A 25,455-nucleotide genomic window follows, 5' to 3' on the forward strand; every position below is an offset into this window, starting at 1 on the left:
AGAAGCGACTGACACAGCACGGATTAATCTCAGCCTGGGGTCCCTGGCCTCTGGGAGCATCGGGAAATGGCTGGGACCCTCTCCCCAGAAAACCGAATCAGTCCTATGCTGCCGACAGTGGTGGGGGTTCCCTGGTGCCCCGAATTCAGGGTCTGGGATGGGGAAATCTGATTCCAGAGCTACTCAGGGCTAAGGCAGGCTGGACAGGACATAAAGCTACTTGGAAATCTCTCCAAAGACCCATCAACTTACTCAAGTGCTCATTAAAATCCTCCTCTTAGACTTGAGACTAGAATTCTGTTTATGATTTCAGTGTTGGTGCTCCTGGGGGACAGTCAATCACACTTTAGTTTGAATTAGAGCCACCACCCTTTCCTCCTGACACTTGGCAGGGAGCGAGAGAATGGAGCTTTGGGGGAACAGAAGGCAATGGGGGGGGTGCAGAGACAGGAAGAAAAGGGGTACTTGGGGAAGGCTGTTTCCAGAAAGGATAGGTACAGTGTACACGCTCGTGTGTGAATGGATGCGTGTGTGTGTGTGTGCGCGCGTGTGTGTGTGTACTCTCTAGCTTGTGTTTGGGGTTGGAACTGGTTTGGATTCTAAATATCAGGGAGAAAGGCCTGGAAGAATAGATAGGTGGAATAAGGAAAACGTTATTGACGCACCAGGTTTGCTTAATACTGACCATCCATTGGGCTACAACACTTTAATTTTTTTTTTTTTTTTTTAAGTAGGTTCTACACGTGGAGCCCAGGGCAGGGCTTGAACTCCTGACCCAGAGATCAAGATCTGAGTTGAGACCAAGACTCAGACACTGAACCAACTGAGCCACCCCCAGGCACCCGCGGCTATAACACTTTAAAACAAGGCGCCCGATTTTTGTGTTTTCTCATTTATGAAGCTCTTGCACGGCGAAAACTTTGACCATGTGTCATGTAATGGAACCGTCTCTACCACCGCTGGGGTAAGGGAAGCCTCGCCCTCAGCAGCTCAGAGAGAAGAAGCCACTGGCTCGGGGTCGGTCGCACGGCCGGAGTGGCAGGCCTGGAACTGGCCAGGCCGAGGCCGAGCTGTTCGCTGTCCTCAGACAGGACGCGGCCACAGGCCCGTCTCTGTCATCAGAAGAAAACAGCTCAAAGCAGACAGGTCAGCCCTGAGCAGAAGACAGCAAAGAGCTGGGGGACACCTTGAGAAGAAAAAGGAGGGTGACCTGGCAGAGAGAAATAGCCGGGAACCCCCAAAGCCAAAGGCAGCTTCCTGGCCATCCACAGCCAGGGACCCCAACTCCAGAGGGGTGAGAGCACCCAGTCCGGGAACTTGGACGGGCCTTCTGCCTCCACTACCCCGCTGGACCCTGTCAAGGGAGGTGTCCCAGTGTCCCGGCAGTGAGGATGGTGGGTGAGAGCCTCAGACGTGGCATCTTACAGCCCCGGGTTCAAATCCTGCCTCCGCCACTTGCCAGCGGGTGACTTGGACAAGGCACTTCACCCCTCCAAAAACTGGGGGGATCATAATAATAACCCTCTCTCAGGGAGCTATTATGAGGTTCAGGGAAATTTTGGGTGAGGTGCTGAGCCAGCAGACCAAAACCCTAGCGCTGGGCAGATGGGACGCAGAGGGTTTGGATTCTGGCCGTGCCCTGAATCTGCTCCCAAGTCCCCTGCCCGCTTTGGGACTTGGCCTTCTCCTAGCACCAGGATCATCATCTCTCTATGAGACGAAGAGCCGCAGAGGCCGGCCCCCTGCATCCCTGCATGCTGCTGCGACCCAGCTCTGTCTAGCACAGCGTTTCTACCAGAGAGGACACCCCCAGCCAGGGGAGTGTGGCTGCCCAGTAACAGAGCTGGGGGAGTGGAGCGGCTCTTTCTAGGGCAGTCTCTGGAGGAGCCCGGACTCTGGGGGCCTTCTGGAGGCACTTACCTCCCCTGGGCACTCTCATTGCTGGGTTCCAGCCCTTGTGGCCCCTCGCCAAGACTGTCCGCCGGCTGACCCCTGCAGAGGCAAAGGAGAGGCTGCATTAGGGGTGGGTGCTGTGAAGGGGCTGGGCCCCCTCAGAGGGGCAGAGGAGGGTGTCAGGCTCCCCAGTGGGCATCTGGTGATGATTTTGGAGGGAAGTATTCTGGGGGACGAGTTGGGGTGCACGGGGAGACCATCTGAACCCAAATGCCATGGCTGGGGTCTGAACTGGCCTGGTCCTACCGGGAATGAACTTGGCTCGCTGCTCAGAATGTGAGCTAAGGCACTGCTGCCTTAGGGAGCCCCCGGGTCTCTGCCAGCCAGGGTTCTCCCTTCCTTTCAGCCCAAGGACCTTGGACTTCAGGAAAAGTAAATATAAGGATAAGCAACAACCACCACCACTATACCACTAATCACCATCCAGGGCTGCTGGGTATGGTTGAACAGGTTGTACACTGTCCAGCTCCAAAAGGGTACCACATACCTAGCGTAGGATAAATACGGCGCCCTCGGAGTGGAACACTGTCCTACGGCTGCCACCTAATACTGACCAAATGCCTACTATGTGAGTGCCTTGTATCATTTAGTCCCCCTCGGAGGAGAGTATGAGGATCCTTTAAAGAAGAGAAAAAGACCCCAAGAGGAAGAGCAACTCACCCAGGGGACTTCCAGAACCGGGACCCCCATCCAGATCTGCGAGACTCAGGCACCCAGCTCTTTTTTCATTTTTTTCGAGATTTTAATTATTTATTTGAGAGAGAGAGAGAGAGAGAGCATGAGCAGGGAGAGGGGCAAAGGCAGAGGGAAAAGCAGGCTCCCCGATGAGCAGGGAGCCTGACACGCGACTCGATCCCAGGACCCTGGGATCATGACCTGAGCCAAAGGCAGACGCTTAACCGACTGAGCCACCCAGGCGCCCCCAGACACCCGGCTCTTAACCGTCGCACTAAAGGAACGGGCCCACGAGTACGACGGGGTCTGGCAGGAAGCTGGGGCGGATGTGGAACCAATGGGCTCCTGGTGTACAACCCTTCAGGGTGGGGAGTTCTGGTCTGGTTCTCACCTCCCTCCATGTTACAGATGGGATGACTGAGGCCCACGAGGGGAATCATGTCACAGACCCCCATGCGGAGCCTGGGGCTCCCGGTCCCTTCCCAGGACGTGGAGACGGTTCAGAACACAGCTCTGCGGTTGGACGACTCCCTGACTACATTAAATCATCGTCCCTCTGAGCCTCAGTTTTCCTGTTCCGCAAAATGGGTTGTCCTTTGTTGAAAGCTCACGATGGCCCTTTTCCAGCGAGCACTCAGAAATCTCCGCGATTATTTTCTTTTGTGCTGTGCTGGAGATCCGCCGGGTGTAAGACCTTTACTGCATTTCTCTGTCCTCGCTCCCTCTTAGCTCACTCCTCGCCTCTCTATTTTGTGTCTATCCGCACAAAAGCGGGCTGCTGATTCGCAGTACACAGATGGAGGGGAGGGGTCCAGGTGTTACCACAGCAACCAGTGTTCCCCCCCCCATCCGGCCCCTGAGCCTCAGAGTACATAGGCCTCGGTGCTCCTGGGGCCTGGGTGGCCCACAGCGGAGGCCTGCCTCCTGCAACAAATAAAAACAATTAGGGACAGGGCACTTGAAGCGCTTCCTGCAGCCAGAGAGGAGATGGCTGGGGCCCAGCTGCCCTCGGGCGGCCCTTGAAATGCCACAGCGCTGAGAGAGGCCTGCCAGCCACAGGCTGGTAGGTGGGGGCTGCCACAGCCTCGAGTCCTTCAGAGCTGCTTGTCGACCGGGGGGCACAGAGCACCTGTCAGGCATTTACATTTAAATTAAGTAAAATGAAGAACATTTTAAATTCAGCTCCTTGTGTGAACCCACCACATTTCAAGTGCCTGGTAGCCGCAGGGAGCCGGGCGGGTACCCTGCTGGACAGGGCAGGTCTGAGACGGGGTCAGCAAACGACAGCCCCTCGGGCCAAATCCAACTTTCAGCCCTCGAGCTAAGAATGGCTTTTAGCTCAGGTCATGATCCCAAGGTCCTGGGACGGAGCCCCGCATCATCCGCATCATCCGCATCATCCGCATCATCCGGGCCTCCCTGTTCAGGAGGGGGTCTGCTCCCTCTCCCTCTGCCCCTCCCCTCCCTGCTCGTGTTCTCTCTCTCTCTCTCAAATAAATAAATAAAATCTTAAAAAAAAAAAAAAAAGAATGGCTTTTACCTTTTTTTAAGGGAAAGAGATGAGGAAACAGGGGAAGCGGAGGGGGTCCAGGGAAAAGGAGAGAAGCAGCAACAGAAACCTCACCCACTCTGCAAACCCTGGAATACTTACTATTTGGACATTTATAGAATGAATTTGTGGACCCCCGCTCTGGAACATTCCCCTCACTGGCAGGAAGTTCTACTGGAGGGCGCTGACTTGGAAGACAAATGAGATGCATGGGCGTGGGGGTCCCTAAGCCCCCCTTCTCTTGTAGGAGGAAAGGCGGCACTGATTAAGCACCACTGTGTACTTGGCACCAGACCACATTTCGTCCTCGAAAGAGCCCCGTGTGTCAGGGTGGGGTGGGGAGGGGAGGGTCTCCCTCCCCAGTTCTCCAGTTTATGGATGACACAGGCCCTTGTGGGGGCAGGATGCACATAATTATGCCCAAGAGCAAAACCGCCACCTCAGCTGAACCAAACAGCAAACAAACCACAAAAAGATAAAAAGATGAGAAGGAAATACGAAGACTGGAAAGGCCACCAGGAGTGGTGCTTGGTGATAACATGTTTCTTTCTCCTCAAGACATACTTTCAGGGCGCTGTCATCTTGCCTTTCTCTAGAATAAAAAAATAGAACAACTAGTATTTTTTTGAATTCTATGCCACGCATAGTGGGGGGGGGGGGGCAGGCTGCTTGGCCTGGCTCCGATCGCAGCTCCACCAGCTACTGGCTGTGTGACCTCAGGCAAGTCACTGAGCCTCTCTGAACCTCAGTTCCTGCATCTGTAAAATGGGGACGACAGCAATATCTGATAGGGCATTTGCAGTGTGGTCAGTGCCAATGAGGAACTCGCCTCCTAGGGGTGCTGGGAGGTGTAAGTAAGTTAGAAAATGTTGGACCAGCGCCTGGCAAACAGTGAGTGCTGTTTACCCATTGCCCTTTCCCTTTCTCATTTCATGCTGGGCAGAAGCTCCTAAGGTGAGGCCTTTTATCTCCATCTGATGGGTGAGGAGCTTGAAAGGCGGACAGCTGAAGTGGTTTGCAGAAGCCACACATCCAGCAGGAAGAAGAGTCAGTTTCCAGAGCTGGCTATGTCCCCACGATGCCGTCCTGGGCATCACATCACGTGACTCGTAGAATGGGGGCAGCAGGGGAGGCCAGAAGGGACTCTGCTATCTCTCTGCACTGGCCCATGGGTTTCCCTGAATGACCACTGGAAGGGACGGACGGAGGGAGGGCTGTCCAGTGTTCAAGATCCCTTTAGACCCACATTCATTCATTCCACCAACGTTTACACCTACTGTGTGCCAGGCACTGATGGGGATGCTGGGACACCTGGAGGGCGGCAGACAAAGGGCCCGGCCCTCATGGAGATGACATCCCGGCGGGGAGCAAGGAAAGCTGCGTGTGGGATAATGACTCCTGTGACAAATGCTTGGAAGGAAATGCCCACAGTGGGGCGGGGAGACGTGCCATAAGGTGTCGCAGAAGGAGGTGACATTTACAGAGACCACACCAGTCTGGGTTCAGGCTCGTGTGAACTTTCTAACTCACCGTGATTCCTCCAGGCTGAGAGGTCCCCCGGGCTGGGGACGGGGGATGGAGCACAGGATGCCAGCAAAGCAGGCAGGCGACTGAACTTACAGCGTGGCCTTGGAGGGGGGCCTGGTGCCCCTGGGCGCAGACTCAGCCACCAGCCCCGCAAACTCCCTGCGGGCGCCAGCTCCCAAACATTCCACTGCCGTGGCTACCGGCCACCCTGCTGACCTCACCACCCGGACCCCAGAGCTGAAGAGACAGGAGACAGGTGTTCTCTGGGGCCAGGCCCCGGGGGATCAGAGACCTCAGCCTGCCCCACTCTGGAGGGAAACCAGCAACCAGCCAGATTCCAAAGGGGCAAGAGGAAGAGGTCAAAAAATAATCCTTGAGCATAAAAGCTCATTCTCGGTGCTTAAAAAGGGAAGACGAGAAGGTGGGCTGGCTCCCTACATTAAAAGTATTAGTTCTTACTTAGTGAGCATTTATTTATCTTTTTAAAGATTTTATTTATTTATTTGAGAGAGAGAGAGAACATGTGTGCACAAGCAGGGGTAGGGGCAGGCAGAGGGAGAGGGAGAAGCAGGCTCCCCGCTGGGCAGGGACCCCCCCCCCCAATGTGGGGCTCCATCCCAGGACCCTGGGATCATGACCTGAGCCGAAGGCAGACGCTTAATGGACTGACCAACACAGGCGCCCTCACTGAGCACTTATTGTATGCTAGGTACTAAGCTAAGGGTTTTACACATCACTGAAGTTTGTCCTCACTACCCCGCCACCCCCATGACCTCCTCTGACCCTCCCTTATTACCACCTATTTACTGGGGCTCAGAGAGGTGGGATCACCTGCCAAAGGCCACACAGCTGATAAGCAGGGGAGCCAGGAGGAAGACCCAAATCTTCACATGTTTTACCAAGAATGACCAAAGCGGGGCCCCCATGTGCTGTCCAAGCTCCCCCTGGGAGGCCCAGTTCAGCCCCCTGGTAGGCACAAGTTGGGGACAGGGAGTGATGAGGCCCAGGGCTCATGTCCCGGCTCCCCCACTCAGAGGCTGGGTGTCCTGTGTCACTCTGGTGTGGCTCTCCAAGCCTCAGTGTTCCCACCTGACAAATGGGAATAACACCCAGACCAAAGAGAGTCCTGAGGAACTACGTATCTTCCACCGAGCCTGACGTGGAACAACGCAAAAACGTTAGCATTTAATACCGTCAGCACTGTCCTCACGGCAAGCAGACGAAGAACGGAAGGAACACCGGTGGCCTGGGGAGGCAGGATCAGCAAATCTCCTCTGTAAAGGGCCGGAGAGCCAACGATCTCGGCCATGTGGGTCACACGGTCTGGGAGGCAGCTTTTCCATTCATGAAAGTCGCTCTACACGACGCACCAAGGAAGGCACATGGCCGCGTTCCAATTTACAAAATCAGGCAGCAAGCTAGGTCTGTCCCACGGGCCACAGATGACCAACCCCCTGGTCCGTAGGCTGCAAACACAGCTGGGGCAGCACATGCCCCCAGAGGGGCTCGGGCAAGCCCAGGCAATGCAGATGCAATTTGCCCCAGTGGGCGGAGCTGGTGTATATTTTGGTTTTGGGCTCCATCCCAGAAGGACCAGTGGGAGGCCTCAGGTCACCAGCCTTTGGTGGGTAAGAGAAAAATGTACAACTCGGGGAAACAAATAGTTCATTAAAAAAAAAAAAAAAAAAAGGCAGCACAAGCATGCACACAGAATCATCTGGCATCTGGTTCTGTTGCCAAGTGAAGACTTAGGGAAAGAAATTCCTGTGTGCCTGGTGCTCTTCTGGGCATTTTGCCTCTAACCACCACCCTGGGGGTAAGACACTATGATTAGCCTCGTTTTACGGAGGGGGAAGGAGAGGCTCAGAGAGGCGAGGTGTCTAGGTCAAGGTCAAAAAGATGGTAACTGACCCTGAACTGGGACCCAGGTCTGTCTGATGCCAGAACCCAAGCTCTTAATCGCTTCCCCGAAACCCTACCCCACCCAGTGCACCACAGACGGAGAAGCTATTTGTCATGTGGCCGCTCAGGGTAGCGACCAGCTCGGACACCTGGCCGCTGGCTCCCAGCCCTGCCCCCCTACCCCCCTACCCCCCACCCCCCGCCCCCAGTGTGGCCCCTGCTCCGGGCTTCCTGCTTGGGAACACACAGGGCCCCTGCCCGGTAAACAATGCAGACAGGACACACACATGCACACACGCGCCCACACACACACAGGCCCGCCGGAGATCCTGTCTCCGTTCCTGGGCCAAGAAGCCGCTAGGGGTGGGGCAATGAGCACTGGAGTAGGAGTTCTAGTTCTGCGGATGATCAGCAGCGCAGCCCTCGTTGGAGTAGGAGGGTACGGAGGTACATTCCCTAACTTCTCCGTGCCCCAGTTTTCTCCTCTGTGAAATGGGGACACTACAGGAGCTGTGAGGATTAAACAAACGACCTGACAGCGCTCGGAACAGGCGCTATGACTGTACCACTGTGGTTTCTCCCCTTTTCTTTGGTTCTCAAACCCCCGTGCCACAGACCCCTGGGTCCTGCACCCAAACATTATGATTGGGAAGTTATGTGATGAGGCCCAGGGAATCTGCCTTTCGCCGAGTGCCGCTCCCCCCCCCCCTCCGCCCCCCGCTGCTCAAGGAAATGCTCCTTAGGGCCCTGGATTGAGCATTCACCCAAGCTAGCCCCCCCCCCCGCCCCGTGGTGCAGGGCAGTGTCAGGACGCAGACCCACATCTAGCTGGTCCTTTGACCCGTTTGTGCCACGGACCCCTTCAGCTGCCCGGTGACACCAATGGGCTCCTTCTGAGAAGAGTGTTGTATTTTTTTTTTTTTTTTTTTTTGAGAGAAAGAGAGCATGCACAAGCAGCCAGGGTGGGGGGCAGGGGGAGAGGCAGAGGGGGAGGGGAGAGAAAGAATCTTAGGCAGGCTCCACGGGGCTCGATCCCACAACCCTGAGATCACAACCTGAGCCAAAATCAAAAGAGTCAGCCACTTAACCGACCGAGCCATCCAGGCACCTCAAGAGTGTTTTTAAGTAGAATAAAATACAGAGGATCAAAAGGACCCCAGTTATAGTGAAATCTGGCTAAGGACAGCATTACCAAAAAATGCTCTGATAAAGTAACTTACATGCTCGTTTATTAAAACAATAAATACGATCTAAGGGCAGGCCCTACGACAAATACCAGGTGCATGCAGTGATGAGAAGAGATAACCTGTAGCCACTGGCAAGCAATATAAAGATTCACGTGGTTTCTATCGGTGACCAAGGCCCCGCTGCCTGGATCTGTCACCTACACGGACACCTGGAGGAAATGTTAAATCAGAGTCAATGAAATCCTGATCGAAACTCCCGGGCCCCTCGGAGGCCATCCAAAGACTGTGCCTCCAGGAGCCAGAGAGGGGTACTCCTGTGCCTGGGGAGGGGCCTGGGCAGAGGTCCAACACGAGAGCAGCAGGGAAAAGCTTGAGGGCATAGCCCAGAGCGTGGCTTGGGTGTTTTGACTTGACATAATAAATAAAAGTGGGAGGCAATACGACTCTTAGGAGGAAACATGACCTCCACCCACGCTGGCAACACACGCCAGCACGTGACCTTGGATATGAAAAGTCCGAAGCGAGTGCAGGATACCGGGACCTGAGTGAGAGCGACCTTGGCCCCAGACACTGAACACGGCCCTGTAGGGAAGCGGGCAAGTTGTGTCTGTTTTAGTCGCCAGCGGTGCACAAAGCCCCATGCATGCGCTCAGCCAGGCTGGGTGTGCACCTGCCTCTGGGCCTCAGCTTCCTCATCCATAAAAATGGGTCCAACAATTCTTATGAGCAAGGCTGCCATCAGCATTCAGGGAGGTGGAGGCTTCACTGAGAAAGAGCAGAGGGCAGGCTTGTCTGTATCCAAACCGCACGCCCCGCACGTTAAAGTTTAGACACCCAGTCTCTGGCCTTCGGGGCCCACCAGCCTGGAAGGCACAGCACGGAGTAACATTGCCTGACCCAGGACTAGGGGAAGGGCCTTCTAATCCTCCACACTCTGCCCAAGCGCCGTGCCACCAGGACATGCCTCTTCCTTCTCTGAGCCTCAGTTTCCCTGCCACTGACTTCCAGAGGGTGGCTGAACTCTGAGGCTCCCTTCCCTGCCCCACACCCAGCTTCAACGGCTAGAACCTTCTTTGATGCAACACCTCAGGGGGTGCTCCACGGAAGATTTCGCTTGAAAAAGGAGCTCAGGGTCAGCATTTTAAAAAGGACAGAAGAGGTCAGTTTCCTTACCTGTAGAATGAGAACAGGCAGCAGCCACCTCCTGGGGCGGTGGGGAGGGAGTAAAATAATACCTCCAAAGTGTTTTACCTATGCCCTGACTCAAGCTGGGCGCCCAGTGCATGCGGCCCAGGATGCCCCCACGCTCCCGGCTCTCAATGACAAGAGCCAGTGAAGGCGACCTTGGACGAGGCTCTTAACCTCTCTGAACCTTAAGACGGAAATCGCTTTTCAGGCTCGTGGGAGGGCTCCACTGCTCAGGGTGACCACAGCAGGTGGCCTGGTAGCAGGCATCCCAGAAACTCTTTAAGGACTGGAAGCCATGGGCGCTCCGGCCACCCACACACTCAAGTCTTGGGAAATCTGTCCGGTTGAGCCAGTCTGGATTTCACCCCACACAGCTCTGACAAATTCCCACGGCAAAGTGGCTCTCTGGCCCAGGAGGAGGGGCCGTTCTGAGCAGGAACACTCCCCAGGGCTGCAGATCGGGCCACTGCAGACTACCGTGGCTTCTCCTAATTGGTCTTCCTTCCTTCCTTGGCCAGCACCCAGCTCACGTGTCCGCCTCAAAGAGAACACGGGAGATGAGGCGAGGGGCTGGGTGGCCCGACAGTGGTTAAGGGCATGGATGGACAGCTCAGGAGGGACCCAGTCCACGTTCAGCTCTGCCAAGGATGGGCCATGAGACCTGGGGCCGGTTCATGGCAACAGCCTCACTGTCCTCATCTGTCAAATGGGCTGAGTGGCCCGCCTTGGAGGGTTGCTGTGATGACTGTTGAGGCAAGTGCTCAGGGCAGGACCCGGCAGGAGGACTCCAGTAAACGCCAGCTATCAAATTATCATCATCTCTAATTAGATATTCTCACTAAACATTCCATGGTATAACCACAATAGACCTGGATGAAACCCTATAAAAATTCACTACCCTGGGGGCGCCAGTCGGTTGAGCGTCTGACTCTTGATTTCAGCTCGGGTCGCGGTCTCAGGGTCGTGGGATCAAGCCCCACACCGGCCTCCACGCTCAGCACAGAGTCTGCTTCTCCCTCTCCCTCTGCTCTTACCCCCTCTTTCTCTCTCTCTCTCTCAAATAAATAAAGCCTTAAAAAAAAAAAATCCATTACCCTGCAAGACATCCGAGGTAAATTAAGTGACAGATAGACTGGCTGATCCCACGCTGGTAAATATTTGTGTTGGAAAAATACTCTAGAAAGACACACCCTAAAATGCTAACTGGAACTTCATTTATTTCTCCTTTTCTTCCCCCTGAATTTTCTAACTCTCCTACAGGGGATATGTATCAATGGTGTGATACAGAAGAAAAGAGGCGAAAAATGAAACCAGGGTGATTTCTAGGCTTGCTGCATCAACTTGGAGACCTTCAGCCCTGGATTATAGAGCCAGCCTTTCGAGAAAGCCCAGGGCAAGCCCAGAGAGCAGAGTCTGGTCAAGGTCATAGAGCAGGCTAGGCCTGGGCCCAGGTCTCCAGACACCCAGCCTCCTCTCTGCGGGCATCGTGCTGGCTCATTCTCCTAACAAGATTAGGTAGGCTGGCCTCCTGATTAAAAGTCTGGTTCTGGAGTCAGGCTGAGGATCCCGGCAGGGCCAGGAGCTACGTGACCTTGGGCAAGACACTCAACTACTGTGGGCGTCAGTCCCCTCATATGTAAAATGAGAATCAGACTTGCAGCAGTGCCAGATGGTTTCCGTAGGAATGAAATAAAATAATGCATGGAAAGCACTTTGTACTGTTCCTGAAAACAGTCGGTGCTCTGGGTCCTATTGTTATAGTTATCACTATTATTAGTATTTGGAATCTAGTTATGTCATGGAAAATCCTTTGAAGGGCATGGAATAATAACCCAGGAGGCACAGGAAGGAAATTCAGACTTGGGTACTAGGGAGCCATGGCAGGTATCTGAGCAAGAGACGTGCAAGATGACTCTGAGGCTGCCCAAGCCTGGCAGCTAGTGCCCATCTACAGGAGCCTTCTCTGCGAATGTCCTCTGTCGCAGGCTCCACATCCTAGGCCACCCTGCTAGTGCTGTGGAGCAAAACCGGCACAGCTCCCACAAGCCACACCCCCACCCCTTCCAGTTCTGTGGGCCTCCTGGGCGCCAGTTGGGCCAGTGAACATCAAGTGATCCACAAGCTAAACCCTCGCAACTCTAGAAAAAGTCCTTGTATCCTTCCTAGTTCTAAAATTTACTTAAGTATTCAACTCACAGGTATCATCTCCATATTTTTTTAAAAAATAGAGAAGCTGAAGTCTCTTTGGAGCCAAGTCTCCAACTGCTACTGATGGGTTGGGGAGGGGCCGCCTGCCCTTCCTTCCACGGGGTCCCAGTCGAACCTGTATCTGAATGGACATCACACCGAGCCTCTCTCCCACCCTCCCGAACACCCGTCCGCCCCTCTTCCTTCCATCCGCACGCCATTACCCCCACCACAGACCAACTGTGCCCCTGTGGGGACAAGTGGCAATGTCTGGAGATAGTTTTTATTGTCACGAGTAGGGGTCATTTCACGAGTAGAGGTGAGGGATGCTGCCAAGCATCCTACGATGTCTAGGTCAGCCCCCCGGACCACACGCATCCTTCTGAAACTTGCGTGGTCCATATGCCATGCTAGGTCATGGAGGTATTTCCATGCCAGCACATTGGTTCTGCCATCCGGAAAACACTGTTTGAGCACCTCCTGTGTGTGCCCTATAGCCCGGCCAGATGCAGTCTAGCACGGGTCGCATCAGCTAATGACACAACAAAACCCCGCACTCAAGAGGGTGCTCATCCTCACATAAAACAAGACCCATATGGATCATATGGATCGGACTGGATCGTCCTCCCTCCTTTAATTGCTCCAGGGCACCCCCCCACCCCCTCCACAGGGACAGCCCACCATTCAGGGCCAAAGCCTCCCTGCGGGACATTGAGGCTGTTTTCATCTTTGCTGCAACCCACCCCATCACACAGGAACAGGCCTCCCTGTGCCCACGCTGAGAGGTCCCCTAGAGCTCCCTGGAAGCCTGCTAGTCCCTCCTGGAGGTTCGTCAAATCTGCATTTTAACAGACCGCAGGGATTCCCGTGCACCTTAAAACTTGAGCAGCACAGATCTAGGGAACTGTGTAAAAAGGGGTCGGCGGGCCCCTTTTGAGATCTTCAGATCTCAGCAGCAACTGCCAAAGCGCCCCAAAAGACCCTCCGGCCAGCCGTCCGCAAGGTCCCCCCTTCTGTACCAACTTCGTGTGTCAGACGCTGCTTTTTTGGTCAGGCTGGTGGCTCCTCCCTTTTCCAGCTATGAGGCTGAACAAGGAAGGTGTCGAGACAACCAGAACCCAGGTCTGGTTGTCCCGGCAGAGACGCAGAACCCACCAACACCAGCTGGTGACCTGGGAGAGCCCAGCTCTGGCTCCCAGAATTTGGCCATGCCCCGGGCATCTTCCCTGCCAGCTTCCCGCCCGGCCACTCTGGCTATCGGCACATGACTCAAAGCAGGAAGGCGGAAAGGTTACATACAGTTCACCTAGCAAGGGAAGGAAAGTTCCCGAGGAACAGGCTCTGTGGGCTGGGCATCCGTGACCGCCCCCCGGGGAGGCTGCCCTGTGCCCGTTCATGTCCAGTCACCCAGGACGGAGGAGCAGGCTGGGAGGGACAGGGCAGGCCCGCCCTCGTCGAGCACAAGAGGTAATGTTGGGGTCCTGGGGTGAGGACAGGGCCCGTGCAGGGGTGGGAAAGGGCACCCAAAGGTGCCGGCTGGGGCCCCAGCTTTGACTGACTAGGTTCACATCTTGGCCCCAGGTTCCTTCCCGGAGAGTGGGCTCACACCACTCACCGCAGAGTGGCTGGGAGGAACGGAACATAGGGATCAGCCAACAAACGGGAGCGCTATCAGGAGGCCTGTCTTCCATCTGCAGCAGGCGCTCTGCTGCTTCCCTCAATTACTCCCTCCTCGCAGCCACCCGCTGAAGTCAACACTGCCGTCCGCCGCACCCGACAGATGAGAACACAGAGTGCAGCGCCTTGCCCTTGATCCAACACTGAGATGTGGTCGTGGGAGTGGCTGCCTGGCACTGACAAGGTCTGCATTCCCCATCTGAATCCCGCCCCTGTTGAGCTGTGTGGACTTAGGTGAGCCCCTTCACCTCTCTGAGCCTCAGCTTCCAAAGTGGTGCAGCGGGGACATAGTCCAGAGATGGGAGAGGAGAATCCACCCAGTGAACGGGAGGATGCCATGCCCACCCTCCCCAAGGCTCCACACTGTCACCCCTCCAAAGATCCAACCCAGGAAGATCTACCATCCGTGGGCATCACAGATCTCTCCTATGCCCTAGGTGCAACAGGGGTGAGGCCATGCAGAGCTGGCAGCCCCCAGAGAGGGAGAGCCACTTGCTCAAGGTCACACAGCCTGCTAAGCAGTGGAGAGCAGGACAGGGAAGCAGGAAGTGGGGTATCAAACCTGAGTGGGGTGCGGGCTGCAGTCGGGGTGGCAGGGGAGGACCAGGTTGGGGCTGGCAGGTGTCTAGAGAGACCAGCAGAAGAAGCAGGTTGACCCGCCGTGGCCAACATTACTCCTGCAGTCTCTTAGCTGTGAGGTGTCTTTGAAGGACCAGTCAGTCCCGGGATGTACCCGGCCCCTCCCCAAAGGCTCCTCCTCCCTCTGGGCCCAGCCTGGTCACCTGCCTGTGGACTATCTGTCTGGGGCATCAGGGCATCTCTCTGTGGCCCCAGCTCAAGTCTTTCAGGCTATGCAGTCTCCCCATGGCCAGGCTCATCCCATCCTCTAGAATCTTCTCTCACCACAGTGGCCAGAGGGTGTAACTAACCATGGAAACCTGACCACAGTCGCTCCCTGGCCTAAACCCTTCCACAAGCCCTCAGCCTCGGCCTGACATTCCAGCCCTTCCCCAGGGTTCATAACAGCGACATCCAGATGACATCCAGGGTGAGCCACACGTGGAATTCAATTTTCCAGAAGCCACGTTAAAAAAAAAAAAAAAAGTCACATGAAAAAGAAAACGGCAAAATGAAATTTGGTTCTAGATTTCATTTCACCCAACCCATCCAAAATGTTACCGTTAATCAATATGAAAATTTAAATAAAGTCAACATAAAATATAAATATCATTTAAAATCAATATAAAAATTAAGATTAATGAGACATTTCCCCTTCTTTTCCCCCTTAGTACTAGGTCTGAAATCTGGGGTGTACATTCAACTTTTCAGTAGGCATATCTGATCTGTATTTAGAGTTCACATAATTTACAGTTGAAAACGTACATTCGCATCCCTAAATAGTTCCGCACATGCTTAAAAGTTTCCCAGGAATGGAATCAAGTGTCTGTTTTGAGATCTAAATTTAAGTTAAATTGAAATAAAAAACTCAGTTCCTCGGCCGCGCTAGTCACACTGAAAGGGCTCAGCAACCACATGTGGCCTGCAGTTCCGTGGCGGGGGGGGGGGGGAGGACACACGGGCTGATTAAGTCCTTGACGGTGATCGGTCCCCACAGTCCTCTCCCGCCCCCTTTTCCAGGCCTGCCCTTGGGGGTGAAACCCCAAGCACGCGGGCCACCCATCTCTGCATCTCCGTGATTCACCAGGGCCCTTCCTTGGCACCTCCTGCTTCCTGCCAGTTCCCACTCACAACCCTCCAAAATTCAGCTCCAGGTTCCCCCTCCTGCGACGGCTTCTCTGAAATCCTCTGGCAGGGGTGACATTCCCAGTGCCTCTTCTCACCCCCCTTACTGTAACGTTGGACGGTATTACAACTATCTGGCTCAGCGCTGACATTTGGGCAGCATCCCCTGGCCTCTACTCATTAGATGACAGTAGCGCCCCCCTCCCCACGTTGCAACAAGCAAAAATATCTCCAGGCATTGCCAGTGTTCCCTGGGGGCACAATCACCTCTGGTTGAGAACCAGGGCCTGGCACACAGAAGGCACCCAAGCGTGTGCCTGAACACAAGAGGCGTACTCAACTATGCTCAACCCCATGATGCTCGCCTCCTCCAGGAAGCCTTCCGTGATGCTCTAGCCCAGCCAATGCTTCCCCGGGGCTCCTGCAGCCCCCAGGCACTCACCCCCGGCGCAACATCCTCCAAGGGTAGGAGTTGGGTCATGTTCAGTGCTATACTTTCAATGCCTAAGCTGGGGAATGGTATATAGTAAGTGCTTAATAGATATTTATAGAACTGACCTGAGAAACAGGAATGACTTAGGTTGAAAAAGCCCCTACAGGGTGAGTTTTGCCTGTTTTGGTTCAGGGGGCTCTTTCATCCCTGCAAAGGTGCTAATAACAGTCACAGCTCCATTTACACAGCAAGCGCTGGGCTAAAGATAAATACTCTGCAGGGTTTAGAGAGGGAAACTGAGGCATACACAGGTGAAGGGCTTGCCCTGTCTTCAAATCAATGACTTTGAGGCTTGAAATGCCCAGTTCTTCCTCTTGCTGATTGAAAGAACTTACAAATGGAAGACATTTGCAATACATAAATAACACAAGGTATTTGTAACCAGAATATATAAAGACCTCTTTGAAATCAGTAAGAATAGGCAACCCAAGAGAAAATGGGCAAATCTGAAGAGATACACTTCATAGAAGAGATCATCTAAGTGGTCAATAAGCTTATGTAAGAACACTCATTGTCATCCGTCAGGGAAATAAATGCAAATTAAAAGTCTAATATAAGACCACTATACATGTGAATAGCTTTAAAAGAAAAAAAAAGAGAACACCAGGCGTTAGCAAGGATGTGATGCAACCAAAATTTTCATGCTCAGGTGACAGGGGAACCTGGCAATTCCCTTTGGGAAAATGGCATAACAAAGCCAAAAGCTGAACGTGCACCTTTTCTATGACTGAGCAATTCTACTGCTAAGTACACACCCATCAGAAATGCATCTAAACTGTGGCGCCTGGGTGGCTCAGTTGGTTAAGCATCCGACTCTTGATTTCAGCTCAGATCATGATCTCAGGGCTGTGAGATCAAGCCCTGCATTGGGCTCAGCGCTCACCCCTGCTTGCGATTCTCTCTCCATCTCCTGCCACCCCTCCTGCTGCTCTCTCAAAAAAATAAATCTTAAAAAAAAAAAGAAGTGCATCTAACTGTTCACCAAAGAATACATGCCGAAATGTTCCCAGCAGCACTATTTGCAAAAGCCCCCAACCAGAAACTATGGAAATGCCCATTAACGAAAGAATAAATATGTAAACAAATAAATATATATACTGAACAGCCAGGCAAAAGAACAAGCCAGAACTTCACACAAGAATCTGGATGAAGCTCACAGATTTATGCTGAGGAAAAAAAAAAAATACAAAAGAGAGCATCTGTGTTTTTATGTATGTAAAGTACTTTATACGTCTATAAAGTACAAAGACAGGCAAAATTAACTTCTAATAGGAGATTTAAGGATAGCGGCTACCCTTTGGGGAGGGCTGACTGGAGGGGGTACCAGGCCTATGCTTTTTTTCTTGATCTGGTGCCATCACACCTTTCGAAAATTCATCAATCTGTCCACTTACGATGTATGCACCTTTCTGTACGTATGATAGACTTCAATAAGAATAGTCTTAAAGAGCCACACTTTGGCCAACGCTGAGGAGTGGTGGTGCTGGCCGGGTACCCTCCCACGCACGCACCTTCCCATCTGCTACAGATGAACACACAGGACCCCATTCATTCCTTTTATCGACAGCCGCCAAGCAGGAACTCTCCCGGGGCCAGGCTTGGTGCCGGGCCCTGGGAACAGAAACATTAACAGAGCCAAAGCCTCCGATCGTGCCACCCACAGCCCAGTTCCTGGCACACACCCCCGCCCCAAACCCACACTCAATAAAGGAGTAGCCAGGCTGGGTTGGCTTCTGATGAGAGACCAAGGAGGTGATGTCTGCTTGTCTTCTCTCTCTGTCCCCCCTCAGGGAATGTTTTCAGGCTTTTTCCTTCCTGACGCTGGACCAAACCTGAACATGCTGGCACAGGTAGCAAGAGATTCCTACTGGATTAACACCTCCAGCCCAAAATTCAGTCCTCAACACTGTACTCTGGCAAGAACCGTCTCCTCGTCACCCCCACTTGAGCACTGAGTTGGCACCTCAAATTTAACACACCCAAAGCGGATCTCCTGGCTTTCCCCCCAAATACATTCCACCCTTGCTTAGTGGCAGCGTACTATGCTCAGGCCCAACGGCTTGAAGGCAGCCAAAAGCAAGTCTCTCCTCTTGCTCTCCCACCCCAATCCAACCCAGCAGCAACTCCCGCCGCCTTCACCTTCAAGACGCGGCCATGCAACCAATTCATGGCTGTGTCACCAAAGGCACAGGTAGCAGAAGAAAAAAGAAACAGATTAACTTCATGAAAATTAAACATTTTGTGCATCAAAAGACACTATCAATACAGTAAAAAGACAACCCACATGGGGCGCCTTGGTGGCTCAGATGGTTGGGCGTCTTGTCTTCGGCTCAGGTCATGATCCCGGGATCCTGGGATCGGGCCCCGCATCGGGCTCCCTGCTAGGTGGGGAGGCCGCTTCTCCCTCTGACTCTGCCTCTCTCTCTGACTCTCATGAATAAATAAATAAAACATTAAAAAGAAAAAAAGACAACCCACAGGAGGAAATATTTGCAAATCCCGCATTTCATGAGGGATTAATAACCAGGATATATAAGGAACTTCTGAAACTTAGAAACAAAACACCAAACCACCTGATTCAAAAATGGGCAAAGGACTTGAAAAGACATTTCTCCAAAGAAGATCTACAAATGGCCAACAAGCACACAGAAAGATGGCTCAATATCGGCTCAATATCGCTGATCAACGGGCAAATGCAAATCAAAGCTGCAAAGAGAAAACACCTCACAGGAACAATGTGAATACCTCCCCCTCCCACCTGGTCCCCCTGCCTCCACCCCTGCAACTCTCCAACAGTACCCATGTCAAGGCTTCCTGCTGTCCTTAAGGTACAATTTTTTTTTTTTTTTTAGGAGAGGGAAAGAGAGAGAAGGGGGGAGGGGGAGAGGGAGAGAAAGACTCTTAAGCAGGCTTCATGCCCAGTGTGGAACCAGAGGCAGGACTGGATCTCATGACTCTGAGATCATGACCTGAGCCAAAATCAAGAGTGGAACTCTTACCATCTCAGCCACCCAGGAGCCCCAGGATGCAATTCTCCACATGGCTTATGGGGGCCTCATGATCAGCCCCCTGTGCTCCAGACAAATGAATAGATGCCAACCCAATAAATGCCACACACCCCTGATTTTCCTAACCACCTTCCCAGTATCTAAGACTCCAGGTATGGGCATGTGCCTAGGCCTGGACAGTTACAGTGTTGTTTCCAGGCCACAGTGTTAGTTCAGGAATGGATATATAACTCATTCTAGGTCAATGAAAGTCAGCTTGAGACTTCAGCAGGAACTTCTGGGGAGGCTAAGCAAGTAGGGTGTGGGGTTGGAGGGACAGAGACATCTCTGGTCACGACCTGTGGAGACTGCCTGGGAAGCCAACCCAAGACGATGGAGCCAAGAGATGGAGACATGACTCCCTGATATTAGCTGGGCTCCTGGATCCAGCCACACCTGAAGCCATCCCTACCCCTCTACTTTTTAGTTACATGAGCCAATAAATGTACTTTTTTTTGCTTAATTCCGTGGGAGCTGGGTTTCTGTCTTTGTCAATCAAGAGTCCTATCTACTAGGTACCTATGTACCCTCTCCCCAACTTTACCTTGGCTTGTTTGTTATTACCTAAGCTCAAGCATCACCTTTTCCAGGAAACCTTCCATGAACACGCAGATTAAACACCTCCTATGTCTCACAGTCCCCTCTGCCTATCCTTCACCATTCTCTGTAGTAATTGTTGTTTGTCCCTTCATCTCCCACACTTGACTATGGAGAGCTCATGGGCTGAGGGGCCCTGCAGGTTTTTAAAAATTTTTCTCTCTTGTATTCCCATCCTTAACACAGAGGCTGGCACACCCTCAGGCATTCATATTTTATTTATCGAGCTCACTTTGTTGATCAGTAAGTGTCCTCAGGTATCAGGAAGTGGTGAAAGAATGGATTTTGCAGGAAGATGGACCTGAGTTTGAATTTTCCCCTATTAGCTTTGTGACCTTAGGTAAGTCACTTAGCCTCTCTGAGCCTCATCTTCTTATCTGTAAAAGGCAAACAGCAACCAAGCACACATAAAGGCCTTAATACCATATTGGAGGAGAGTAAATGCTCAATGAATGGTAGTGTCTGCCTCCACTTTTCTCGCCAGGGTAGAAATCCTGCCTCTCCCTTTTATTTCTGCTCTGTCACTGGCGTGGGTAGCTGTCAAACCACCTGCCAAGCATGCATTCTCTGATCTTCTGGGATCAGTCCTTGTGACGTGGATGGGACTGATCCCATGCCCAGGATCAGCGACGGAGGGCTGGCCAATAAAAGGGTACAGACATTCACAGGTTGGCATGATACCCCAGGTGGGTGAAGAGGAGTCAATCCCAGGATTTGCAAGAATTACTAGAGAAATGGCTCTCTTGCAGCCAAGACCGCTAATGTTAGGAGGATGTATGCCCGGAAGTGTTACCGGGGAGAGCGTGCTGAGAATGAAGCTACCACCGAAGAAAGCCCATCTAAGAGACACGTCCTGACACACTGGAGCACCTGGATCCAGCTATACCTGAAGGTGATCATCTCCGGACTTTCCATTTACCTGACCCAATAAATACAGATACACAATAGGCTCTTTTGACCTCTGCACGTGTACCACTCCGTGGTCTTCTCCCAGGCCCCAGAATGATTTTTCTTTTTTTAATGTTTTGATAAGACTAAGCAAAACCGATCTCCAAAGTCTTATACGAGGAGTCAGGGTGATGGCTGGACCCAGCTAACCACTCGCACTTCTGCCCCAAGGGCATGGAAATGGGTTTTCTACGTGGGAAGCCAACTCCTACAAAAAGGTCATGTTGTTCCCATGTATTTTCTTTGGCTTACAAAAGAGTCAGGTTGTTCCCATATATTTTGCTCAGAAAGTCTTTGGCTAACTTCCCCCTTCCCCCGCTCCCAGTTGCAGTTTATGGCTTTTTTGATTGCATTACCTTCCACTTCTTTGTTGTGGAGGTTTTGCAATGGCCGATGGCCAAACAGCGGAAAGGCCTGACCAAGAACAAAGCAAGCAAGTAATAACCATTTGCCGGAGGTAATGTCCCCAGATAAGAAGGCCTACACCTCTTTTTATGGTTCATCCAAGCGGCATTCGGCTTTCATCCCCCGTTGATACTGTGGGTGGACATGTGGGTCTGGACAGAGGTGGGATGGGGGGGGGGTGGTTAGAAGCACAACTGCAGGCTTGGTTCTGGGGCCATTCCTACCTGGGCACCTAGTTTACCGAAGCATTAACCTGCCCCTGTTTCCATCTCAAACAAACACAGCCCGGGACTAGGAGTTTCCTACCTCACTTACTCCCAAAGCAGGCAGAAGAGCCAGGGTTTCAAAGTCCTCGAGAACTGTTCAGAACAAGAACACTTAACAAATCGAAAGCCATGAGGAAGAAGGGGCAGCTCCTCACACTTCACTGTCTCCTGGGGGCGGGGGACTCCAGACTTGGAGTGAGTCAACAGCCTTTTCCTACGGAAAAACCGTTTGGGTTCCGAGGACGCAGGGGACCTTGCTGGAAAGTATTTCTATCTGCAGACTTGCCTGGACATCACCAGGAAGAGGGTCAGGTGGGGAGACAGTCCCTGAACTTCTCTGAGCCTGTTTCCTCATCTGTGAAATGGGTGAACAACATAATCCTTATTGCTGTGAATCACCGAGCACCTTTATGCATCGGGCACCAGAAAACCTTATCTATCATCTTCCTGGCAACCCAAGAGATGGTCATGACTGTGATCTCCGTTTTACAGGTGAGGAAGCCGAGGCCCAGAGAGGGGAAGTAACTGGCCCAAGGTCTCATAGCTTGGGCACCAGCCAGCTAGCATTCTGACTCCCATGTGTCTGACTCAGAAAGCCCCATCTTCCCATAGTATCAGGGCTCCTCTCGATGCCTGCCTCACGTCACTGTGAGGTTTCGGTGACACGACACGCAAAAAGATAAACGTGCACCTGTTTGCTCAGGAACGGGCGAGTCTTAGCTATTCAGGGATCTGGGAACTGAATGGTGGGAGGCAGATGCAGCTCCCTGGAGTTCTCATTACCCCCTTCATCTGGGCTTTCTGTCCCCAGCCCCCAGTGGAGAAGGTCCCCAAAGAGCAGAGCTGGGCGAAATGATAGTAAGTAAGCAATCACCTTTCCAATGAAGGAGCACACCCCTGGGCGTTCTCACCCTCTAGAACGTGGGCTCCTGACCACGCGTCTGGCTGTGCCCATCACTCCCTGCCACCATCCCAGCCCCACTAGGAACCTGCCACCCACTGGCAGCCCCAAGAAGTCAGATTTGGAGAAGTCCATGATCAGCACAGGAAACGGACGTTCAAGTAACTGGATAATGGGCAGAATGAAAGGAGATAGCCGGATCAGGGGAATAGGTGAGTCATGTGACCAAGGAGGTCGGAGGAAGGAGCTGTGGATTCTGGCTGGCGTGGGGCAGGGCGTGGGGAGGGTCAGGCAGGAATCTGAGAAGGATGCGCAGCACGGGAACAGGTGCAGAGGATGGGCGAGGGGTGCCGGGGAAGGGAGGAGCTTGAGCAGAGAGGCCCAGAGGTGTCCAAGCGCACTGGGAATCAAGAATGGCAAAGGAGTCACTGTAAGCACAACAGTGTCAAGGTCACGGTGGGGTTAAATGTTAATGGTAATAAAAATAACAATAGCAAGAGTAGTTATAATAGCAAACATGCACGTACTGCCTGCTTACTTTGTGCCCAGACACTGCTCTAGGCGCTTTATGTGTACTAAGTCCAATTGATCCTCACAACCGATCTATCAGAACGGTGCAGTTATTATCCCATTTTATAGATGAGGAAACTGAGGCACAGAGCAGTTAAAGTCCTTGCCTGAGAGCTCACAGAAGGCGTGTGGTGGAGCAGGTTTTTGCTCCTACACTGTCTGGTTTTTAGAGTATGCTTAAAACCCACTTTGGAAAGTGGGTTCCCAGACCACATTGGCAGCACCTCGGCACCCATTAGAAATGCAAATTCTTGGTCCCCTTCCAGACCTGCTGAATGGATTGGATGGAGTAGATTCTGGGTGTGGGGTAAGCTGTGTTGAACAAGCCTTCCAGGGGATGCTGCTGCTCGCTTAAAGGTACCGCCCTACATTGCCCTACACCTGCTCAAGAGGGGAGGGAGGTAGGAGAGGAAGGCGGTAGCCAGATCTCGGGGCCTTGAGTGCCATGAGGGGGGCTCCCCCCACTCCTTTGTAGGCAATAGGGAGCTAGTGAAGGCTTTTGAGGGTGGAATCCATGTCTTCTCTTTTGGGGTTTTCCAGCTAAGTCACAGAAGACCTTCTGTGATATAATGGTACCCTCGTGATCCAGGGCAACATCTAAACAGAGGACCGAGTGAGGTTCCCAAGGCCAAGGCAGCCACTGCCCCTGCCTGACAGCAAGCACAGTGAGGTCAGTGACCTCTGACCCCACCGAGCAGACCCCCTCTGCCATTCTCAGGATCCTTGTGCTTCAATCCCTTGGAGGGTAAAGTAGAGACCCCCAGGGATCTCAGGGGAGGAACTTGCCCAGACTCCCCCAGCAGGTGGGTGACAGCGAGCCAGCCTCAAACCCCAGTGCCCCCACCTCCTAGGAGGGGGTGTTCACGGGACACCCACAGAGGGCCACAAGAGGACCTACCAGCTAAACGTTCTCCCTGTGCTGCATCCACCTTGGGGAATCCAGACCTGTTCTGTACTCCAAATGTTTTCATGACCTGAGCAAATCACCTCCACTCTCTGAGCCCTCTAAGAAAGAGGCTGAACTCATTTTCTAATATTGCTGTTCTCCCCCAGATTAGCCAACAAAGGTGCACTGCCGACCTACTGTGTGCACCAGTGGGGCTGTGAACACAGCGTGGGGCCCGCCCAGGGTCACTGAGACAGCAGGAAAGGCAGTGACCCGCGGGGCCAGGCACCTGCTGTGGGCGGACTCAGGGGGAGTCCCCGGAGGCAGGGTAACCAATACCTCCGCCCCAGGTGACAGCCCCCTGCTGAGCCCCCAAACCAAGTTAAACCCCAAGCTGCACTCTGCCCACTCGCTGCCAACCCAGGCTTCCTGTCGCCTCCCCCACAGCTGCGGGGCCTGCCCTCTGCGCCCCCACCCCTGCCCTGCCCCCGTCCCCTGTGCCTGCACTCCCGGGGCCCCAGGGGCCGGGCTGCTGTGTGGGGAGGGGGTGGACTCAGAATCCCTGCAGTGCTGTGCTGCCTCCGCGGGCCTCCAGACCTCCCTGGGCCTCTACCTCCCTGCTGGGAATCCGCACACCACCTACTTTCACGCTGTCTCCAGGAGGGTGGTGGCGGAGTCCCCTGGATCTGTGAGGGTTCGGTTCCGAAGGTCCTGGGGGCAGGATGTCACTCACAGCCACAGGAAGTGGGACAGAGAGTTTCTAATGAGATAAAGGAAGAGCTGGGGTGGGGGGGGTGGAGGGGAAGTAGTGCAGGTGGGGGAGGGAGAAGGCAGACAAACAGATGGAGAGAGCCAGCCAGCCAGAGATAGAGACAGCGATGGGGGAGACCGAGTCAGGGAAACCTGAACAGAGGGAGATAGGGATGGGAAGGAGACCGGGAGAGACAAAAATAGAGACCCAGCCAGACGCAGGGAGCAGGAGCTAGATGGGGGAGGCTGGGAACCTCAGCTTCGTGTCCTTCCCCACCCCCCTCGGGTCAAGGCTCCTGGGGCTTCAGGGAGGAGCCAAACCTTAAGAGCAAGGTCAGGTACCAGCCTGGCCCCCTGGGAGCCCCCCCTCCTTGCGGGGCTGCCCAAATTCCCACCTGCTGAGGGCCACCTTCCCAAATACTCTCACCTGTTTCCTATTTTTGTTCAGTGAACTCAATATTGCTATAACATTTTCAAAGGAAACCAGAACCCACCGGCTTAAATGAAAAACACTCCTTAATTAAAAAGAAACTGCAAAAATAAATGCAAAGGAAGGGATCTTTAAGCCTCCTAGCTGGGGGTGGCCACCCAGGGAGCCCAGGCGGAGGGGTGGAGGGGGAGCCCAGAAGGGGTGTGCTCTGTGTTAAACAACAGGAGCCGGGGAGAAGTACTAAGTTAGCACCCAGCGGCGACTCTTCTGGGAGTCCACAAAGGATAGAGGGAGACCTGGAGAGGAAAACTCTTTCTCCAGGGGGAAGCCCAGGTCCTCCAGGGTAGCAACTGGACCCTGTGTTGTGACTCGACTCCTGCTGACCTCTAATTTTAACACCCTACTCCACCCCCACCCGCACATACCAACTTCCGGAAGCCATAAATTCAAGCAGACCTACCAGGCCATGGGCGTCACAGAGCTCTGAACTTTTGCACCCGTGGTTCCTAACCCCCTGTAACACCTTTCCTGCCCTCCTCTACCCAGCCAACTCCTACTGGCACAATTTGTACAC

The 25,455-nt window shown here is 53.3% G+C and overlaps 1 protein-coding gene and 1 long non-coding RNA gene across 11 annotated transcripts in view; one reads left to right on the forward strand and one right to left on the reverse strand.

Annotated features, from left to right (window-relative positions):
- Window positions 1-25,455, reverse strand: part of TPST2 (tyrosylprotein sulfotransferase 2) — a 47,119-nt gene that overhangs the window by 14,485 nt on the left and 7,179 nt on the right. For 3 of the 10 annotated variants that reach the window (XR_012376448.1, XM_025858056.2, XM_025858053.2), the window contains exons 1-2: window positions 24,345-24,482; window positions 1,921-1,992 (exon numbers count right to left, since the gene is read on the reverse strand). The gene's annotated coding sequence lies outside the window, so the exon portion shown is untranslated. Of the gene's footprint in view, window positions 1-1,920; window positions 1,993-2,613; window positions 3,461-4,279; window positions 4,770-24,344; window positions 24,483-25,455 lie in introns of those variants that run through there. The other 7 variants (XM_025858055.2, XM_025858058.2, XM_025858057.2 and 4 more) reach the window with 4 other exon arrangements.
- Window positions 13,521-18,002, forward strand: LOC141371467 (uncharacterized). The gene is made up of 3 exons (XR_012376432.1): window positions 13,521-13,635; window positions 13,907-14,029; window positions 17,872-18,002. It is a non-coding gene; the product is annotated as an uncharacterized lncRNA (long non-coding RNA).

Source organism: Callorhinus ursinus, unplaced genomic scaffold, assembly GCF_003265705.2.
Source record: "Callorhinus ursinus isolate GAN/ISIS: 27379988/994484 unplaced genomic scaffold, GSC_fseal_2.0 scaffold72, whole genome shotgun sequence".
Taxonomy (NCBI): domain Eukaryota; kingdom Metazoa; phylum Chordata; class Mammalia; order Carnivora; family Otariidae; genus Callorhinus; species Callorhinus ursinus.